The sequence below is a fragment of the Centropristis striata genome, chromosome 20 (assembly GCF_030273125.1).
Source record: "Centropristis striata isolate RG_2023a ecotype Rhode Island chromosome 20, C.striata_1.0, whole genome shotgun sequence".
In the NCBI taxonomy this organism is placed as follows: domain Eukaryota; kingdom Metazoa; phylum Chordata; class Actinopteri; order Perciformes; family Serranidae; genus Centropristis; species Centropristis striata.
The window spans coordinates 11,880,830-11,886,719 of NC_081536.1; the positions used below are offsets into that span (position 1 = coordinate 11,880,830).

A 5,890-nucleotide genomic window follows, 5' to 3' on the forward strand; every position below is an offset into this window, starting at 1 on the left:
TATATTGACATTTTTCCATATACACTGTATTTTTTTTAGAGTTGCACATTTATAGCACATTTATAACACAGTAGGTGGCGCAGTAAGATACTGTATCTTTGGCACATTACTGTAAATGCATTCTGTGCAATATTAGGCATTTTTTGGGGGGAAACCTGACATTGCCATTTTCAAAGGGGTCACGCTGACATCAAGCTATCTGAATTAAAATGAGTTCTATGGGCACCCAAAGGTCTACCCTTTTCAGATAGGAATGATTATCCAATGCATTTTTAGGCAAAAACAAAACGTTAAAAAATGCAGTTTCTTTAACACAGTTTAAATGTGTTATTTTTTCCTATTCTAGCAATGATATATTTAAATGTTTCTGGGGTCCATAAACAATGTTTGAATTGCATAAATTGGGAAGACTAGAAAACTGTGGCTGTTGTGGATTCAATGGTCCCAACTTTATTCACCTGTGATGATGTTAGTCTGCATAATAGCCTTTTTGATTGTAGTGAGAGCATTTTTTTTAAATGTGACCTCACTGTATAAAATTACCTGCTGTGACCTCAGAGTTAGAATATGATAATAATCTATCATTCTAATTATGTATGTGGCCTCCGGGATATCGAAGCCTCATGAAACTTTTCAACTACAAACTAGAGCGACCTAGAGCTTTCAGAAGATGTAAAGCTTACCTAGGTATGTGTTTGCCATCCAATTGTTGAAAAATACAAATGGTATATAAATCCCCAAAATGTCCCCAAAAAAGTTTTTGATATCAAATCACAGCATTGATTGTTCTTTGGTGTTGATCAAGGTCTTTGTGTCTTAATGTGGAATTTTGGAGGATTTTATGCCTAGTTTTTACCAATTCCAGAGTCCTCAAAAATGGTCAAATTTAGCACCAAATCTGTGTATAAATTGATATCAAACCAAAATATGCTGCTACAAACATATCAGACGTAACTGAGCACGAGAATGGACTTCATACACTTCCATCTTAATGTTTTAGGCCCTTACAAACTATAAACACTCAGAATTTGAATAGGTGCCTCACTAAAACAGCATGGTAATTACAGATTCATGACTAGAACAGCAGTACTGAGCTGCATTTCAAATTAATCTTCAGGTTCACAGCTTTCAGATGATATACCACTTCTGTTTGACATCTACTGTTGCCCTTCTATATGCCCCTTAATATATATACCCCTTTTATAATTGTGATAAAAGGTCTATCAAGAAAAATGTAATTGATAAAGCGAAGATCCAAGCCCACTTTACCTCCCATTTGAATCAGTTTTAGTGACTGGAGGATCACACTCCATGGCCTCATCCTCATGAGGGGATTGGAAAGGTCTCACAAAACTATACAACAGAGAGACAAAAACATTTGATAGATTAGTGGCAACAACACATATCCAGAGAGACATTAATTCAAGATGATGAAAGTAAGACAAATCTGTAAACTACAGTAACCTCTGGTGTCCATGTCCAGCACCAAAAGCAGGCCCCTAGTAATACAAGGAGAAAAAGAGAATAAATACAACAAAATATATCAAATAATATCCATTATAAATTTACAATAAAAATTAACTAGTTGCAACCTTACTTGTTGAGGTTATTGTTATTCACCACAACATTCAGATGGACTTATAAATAAAATACTGTATATTGTTACCATTGTCAATATATTTTAATACATTTTAATAAATACATTTTCCATGTTAGCTATGCTAAGATTACTAATGTTGCTACCACACACACATTTCTTGGGTTAGGTCACCAATTCTGCAGACATGCAGACACGGAGTGTAGCTATTACAGCTGCAGTAGTTGGACCAATATAACACTTATACTCCAGCAGTTACTACTTCTCCCATATTTCAAATAAGCCTGTGACGGTGCACTTATAACTAGATAGTTTAAAAAGTACCTGTTGCGAAGCAATAGGGAATGTTTTATCCTCATAGATGACCACACCAAGAAATCCACCTGCATTGTCAACACACTCGATGGAGATCTGCAGGATCATCAAAAATGTATAACCATTAAGAAACATATACTATATTGCTTATATTACAACACCAAACTGTGCCGCTGTAACAGTCAGTTGCTAACGGTGAATTCCTCAACATGCTAGCCGTGCTAATGCCGGCGCTACTAACGCGCACGACTCTGAGTCAAACAATCCAACATGTCGAAACACAAAAAGTTAGTTCCCAAACGGCAGTTTCCAAATATGGTGTTTGATAGTTGTACAGCCATGCCTATTTCAGTCTAAAATGTGTAAACTTACACGGGTTATCTTATTGCCGGAAGCCATGGCCGTTCTCTCTCCTCCTCCAAAATGAACAGTGGCAAATAACGCGATAGCGTCAAACCACGTGAGTTACGTATTTTAAGCAGCATTGTATAAATCAATGTACAGCAATGCTGAGAAGGTTAAAATGCTTTTTTAGAGAAAAACATGAAGCCTTTTGCTTGATATAAGAGAACATCTCTCCCTCCATAAAAGAAAATCTCAACACAACTTGTCATTGGCAGCACTTTTTACGTAACGCTGCTCCTCCCAAATCCCAAACGAGCATACATGGATTTCTCTTGTTGAAGTCTTCTTTATTGAAGTTTTTTTCAACAACACCTAATTTAAAAAAGACAGTTAGACCTGACTGGCGTCTAACTGACCCTCATAACAAGAACATCGTCATGTAGGGCAGCATACTCTATATAAATTACCTTTGGCAAAAAGTAACATACCTTTTTTCTTCAGATCCTTGAACATTACTTTAATTATTCCTTGTCTTTGTTCCAGTTGGTCTGCTTTCAGTCCGCTGTCTCACACCCAAAATGGAAGTGGAGTTTTCTGTGTTGGCAAAAAACTGCACATACGCCGTCAGATAGTTTTGCAAGTCCTCACTAGAATTCCAAAGATAAGAACTTCTCCAAAAAAGACACATACGCATGTAAGTAGACTAAACACAAGCAAATAAAGAAATTATCTTCAGCAATCTGTCAACAAATGGACAACGATCAAGGGAAAAATGCTGCAAAGTGAGAACAACAAAAAACAGAACTAACCTACTGTATGGTGACCGTTAGTAGGAAGTGAACTAGGAACTGTTAGCTCTATGAGCTAATTTAAGTCATGAGGATTTCACAAGGTTACAGAAATGTGGTGTTGTAATTTGACCCTCACTACTTCAAGTGGTTCTTTCCATTGCTTTGAAAATCTCTCACAACTTAATTCAGACAAACTAAAACAAGCATTTCATAAATAATTCACAGGAAATGTGAAAAGTACAAGTTGTGTATATATCTCATTTGGGTAGTGGAATAATCGCTGGTATGACAAAGATACATGTAGTGGCAAAAATCGTTATAAGGAGGAAAGATGACTGAGTCGTTGGAGCATAAGCAAAAAAGGTGTATTCTAATTGCAATTAGGAGAGCACAAGGTACAGTCAAAAAGGTCTGCACAGAGTGAATCTGCAGACAAAGAGAGCTAACAGTTTTTATAGAGTTACAATGAGTGTGTGTGTATTGGTTAAGGAGGTACAGCCTTACGACCTTGAGGACTTGAGATAGCAGGCATCCTACGCAAGAACAAGAAGCAACTGTGACCTGTTATCTTACAGGATGAAAAGGGCGGATTGTGTTCGCATGAAAATGATATAAAATTAATTGAAAGAGATATAAAGTTATGTGAAAATGTTCAGAGAGTTATGTGAAAAGGCATACGCATGGCACTTTGTCATAACATACATTTATTTGGGGCCTTTTTAATAAAAGCATATTTACAGCATCTTTTCATTGCTTTAAAAGATAGGCACTTTATCTTATTTATCTTTATATTTTGGGGTTCTACTGTAAAAAGGATTTTCGGTGTAACTTCTGGTGAGTTAGGAGAAGTAGCTACTAAGCAGGTTAGTCCAAGTGGCTAACCTATTGTGGCTGCCTGCCAATGACAAATACTGCTTTGTTTTTTTAAAACAGATAAATTGAGGGATTGTTTGGGTTTTTGAAGTGGGGTTGAATGAGGTATCTATTATCGACAGTCAGTCAATTACTTCGCTTGGCACAGGAGCTAAGCAATGTACTACAGCAGCAGCTAAATTTATTTTAGACTCCTATAAAAAGCACCACCTAATAAATCAATATCAGAAGAAGTGTACACTATATTCAGAATATATTGTCTGCTTACCTTTGCCACCTGACAGCCCTCTCTGACAGGCAACTGAAGTCATTTCATCCATCTATGCATGCTTCAAAACCTCCAGACTCCTTTGTCAAATGCAGTAATTTTACCTCACATAATACATCAGTTGCTGGTCTCCTTTGGCCTTGATTAGTTAGTTAATTAGTTAGTTGGTGTTATAGTGTGACTTTGGTGGTTTAAAATGGTTATGAGCAAGCAAAAACCAACCAACAAAATAAGTGATCAAGGCAGGAGTAAACCATCAACTCGGGTGTTCTGCGAGGTAAAATTAATGTTTTTGTCAATGGAGTCTGGTAGCTTTGAAAAGAATATCGGCAAAGGCTTCAGTTCCCCTGTTGGCAGCGTACCTAAATAAAGCGTACCCTTGAACAGACATGGATTTTTTTTAAGTTAGCCATTATTTTGGTGGATGAGATAATTTTTGCAATCATGTAATGTTGGCAAACCTCTTTTTTTTTTGTTTTTGTTTTTTTATGCTTTATTAGACAGTGACAGATAGAAAGGGGGAGACGGCAAAGCGACCTCAGGCCGGATTCAAACCTGGGTCCACCGCAGCACCTTAATGGCACACGCTCTACCAGTGTGAGCCACTGGGACACCCCCAGCAAACCTCTTTTGTAAGATTAGTTGCACATTGTAGAGCCTTTCACCCCAAGAGACAACACAAAGTAGTTAAAAATGTCCTTGTATGTAATTTTAGGCCACTTCTTCATGTCATCCTCCCACTCTTTAATAATTTGAGGGTGTGGCCTCAAAGTTCTACCATTTAGATTTTTCATAGATTTTTTGAAACAGCATTAAATTAAACTTGATCTGAGGGAAGTGACCTATTGGGTCCTTCTCCCCTGTAGGTAACAGAGGGTACCCCAGGTCACATGGAGGTTACTTGCCAGCTAAGATGTAGCTGACATGACCTGTCTCTTGTCATGGCAATAACTCAGGCCTTGGCATCCAGAGATAACAGTTGAACTGATGTGGAGGCCCCTGTTGGCTTTTTCTCACACTGCCTCCAAGGCCGGGGGTCCACAGGACACAACTGTAAAGAAACGAACAACTTGAACCAACTGTTCAAAAATAAATAAAGGCAAAAACAAACACCCAATAAAAAAGTTGAATAATAAAAAGGGTCTGGCTAAAAATACATATAAAAATAATAATAAAAATAAAGTGAACACAAAATAGTTATCCACCATATGTCCAGTCCTTTTAAATGTTATCTACAGTATGTGTGTTGCTGCACTATGCTGTTCTGGCCACTGAAGAAAAACAAAACACATGGCATGTACTATATAAACATGTATTATTCAAATAGACTTTGAATAGACTATTCACTTACTCTTTCAGTCAGGACTCAGACTAAACCCAACTATATTGGATGGTGGGTAAAATTAAAAGCACAGAGATAGTATATTAACTTGCTCCACTTTAATGACACAAAATCCAGAGGAGAGAACTTCACCACAATCAGTCAAATGTTCACTATCAGTGCTTCAGACAGATCAGGTCACCATTTTGTTTATAAGGCAAAATACATGAGTCACGAAATGAAATGCTTAATTAATCATGATAACATTTGTTACACTTTAAGGGTAAAAGGAGAAATATAACTGTCACAATCTTAATTTTTTAATTACTGACTTGTCATTTATGATCAATAAATGCATATGTATGCTAAACAGATCATTG

The 5,890-nt window shown here is 36.9% G+C and overlaps 1 long non-coding RNA gene across 3 annotated transcripts; it reads right to left on the reverse strand.

Moving 5' to 3' along the window:
• LOC131993425 (uncharacterized) lies at positions 1–3,738 on the reverse strand. Of its 3 annotated transcripts, none has more exons than XR_009396321.1 (4): positions 3,067–3,738; positions 2,746–2,904; positions 1,922–2,008; positions 1–1,499 (listed from the first exon to the last, which is right to left on the reverse strand). It is a non-coding gene; the product is annotated as an uncharacterized LOC131993425 (long non-coding RNA). The 3 variants fall into 3 exon arrangements; XR_009396322.1 differs by having other exon boundaries at positions 1–1,353; positions 1,465–1,499; positions 2,746–3,738; XR_009396320.1 differs by having other exon boundaries at positions 2,746–3,738.
• Between the last annotated feature and the right edge of the window lie 2,152 nt (positions 3,739–5,890).